Consider the following 2,073-nt stretch of genomic DNA (forward strand, 5'->3'; position numbering starts at 1 on the left):
ACAAGTACCTCATGATCTCTGTGTATATAAGGATATTCTGGCAAGAATCATCCAAAGAGTTTTCACTTTTACACATACTTTCACTTACAGTGCAAATTTTATTCTTTCCGTGATGGAAAATAACCAACTTCCATACCAAATTTTTAGCCTGTAATTCACGTAATTGTATTGTAAAAAAAAAAAATTATCTCATACTTTTAAAAAGTAGTCCCATTTGGCCTTTCCACTAGTGTTCCTTGCAGGCATTTTTGTTGTTGTTTTTGTTTTCCTATGTTATTTAAGGAGGGGAAAAACTAGGAAAAATTTTAGTTTATGTTCAGTAAATTTCCGCTCTAGGACTTGAGGTTTCTATAGGCATCCAAGAGCATAGCTGGATCCCCGAAATGCTATTCCATTTAAATGTGGTTTGAAATAGCACACTTATTTCCACTAAATTTACTTTAAATGCCTCTCACAGAGTGATCATTTTTGCATAATACACACACACACACACACACACACACAGGCATCTAGGGCCTAAATGTAAGTGTAAATTCCATACTTTTCCCTTATAAAATTTTCTGATTCTCAATTTATAGTGTCAATTTGCAATCACTACATTCCATAAGCATAAGACATTCATATATATTAAATGTCTTATAAGGGGCTTTCCCCCAAACAGACTCTGAGACAAAGATTTGAGTGCAAGCAGCTTCTCGGGAAGTACAGGTAACATGGGTAGGTGAGAGGCAAAGAAATACAGTGAAGATAAGCAGATAATGAAGTGTATATTATAAAGTGGGCTCCCATATAGACTGGAGCTTAGTCCTGTGCGGAAACTCTGGAAATGATGCAAAATACAGTCCTTAGTATTATCAGGTGAAGAGTGAGGAACGGGATATTGATATCCCTATACCTGTCAGTCATTTGTTACTGACTTCTAGAAGAGGGAAGATCTTAATCCTCAGCCCTTCCCATAAGCCTTGCATGTGAAGCCCTCCAACAAAGATGCAAGTTCTGGCCCTTTCTTCTGCCAAGCACAGAAATGGTAAGAAGACCCAAAATGAAAGGGGTGGAGGATTGATCTGCCTGTTATGCCCATCTATTAACAAAAAATTGCTACTCATATATCACTATCCATTTTCATGCCTACATTTATATCAAGTCCCCAAACTAAAATTCAATAGTCAGTTATAGCTCAATAAAGCTGGAAAAAATTAATTCATAACCCCCTGAAAAATAAATCTCCAGGCCAGATGTTTTCATTGGAGAATTCTAGAAAACATTTAAAGAAGTACTAAAAACAATTTTACACGATGTCCTGCAGAAAACAGAAGAGGAGGAAACATTTCCCAGTGTATTATTTTATGAGGCATAATTGCTAATATCACAAAAAATAATCATTCTATATACTAACGATGAAATGCAGGAGTTGAAATTAAAACACAATTATCATTACAATTATTTCAATACTTAGATATACACTTTAAAAAGTGTATACCTTAAAAAAAGTCCAGGTTTTGTATGTTGAACATTACAAAATGCTGTTAAGTCAAAGAAGAGAACATAACTGTTCATGGATTGAAAGACCCAACATATTAAAGATGTCAATTCTCCAAGGTGATTTGCAGATTAAATACAATTCCTCTCAACATCCTAGCGAGATTTTTTTCTAGAGATGGTCAATGTTATTGTACAATTTATACAGAAAGGCGCAGGTCTTAGAATAGCTGAAACAATCTTGACAAAGAAGAGTACAGTGGAAGGAATCCCTTTCCCTGATGTTAAGGCTTACTGTACAGCTATAGTAACCAAGAGTGTGTGGTATTGGTGGAGGAACAGGCATATAGACCTATAGAACCAAATAGAGAACCCAGAAATAGACCCAAACAAAAATGCCCAGTTGATTTTACACCAAAGTGAAAGAGAAATTAAGTGAAGAAAGAATACCATTTTCAACAAATGATGCAGGAACAATCAAACATCCATAGGCAAAAAAAAAGATCATGAACTTAAAGGCAAAATGTAAACACATCAGTGCTTGGGAAAAGCAAAATTATTCTTCTATTTTATGCTGTGTAACATACGTCACTT

Source organism: Delphinus delphis, chromosome 10 (assembly GCF_949987515.2).
Source record: "Delphinus delphis chromosome 10, mDelDel1.2, whole genome shotgun sequence".
Classification (NCBI taxonomy): domain Eukaryota; kingdom Metazoa; phylum Chordata; class Mammalia; order Artiodactyla; family Delphinidae; genus Delphinus; species Delphinus delphis.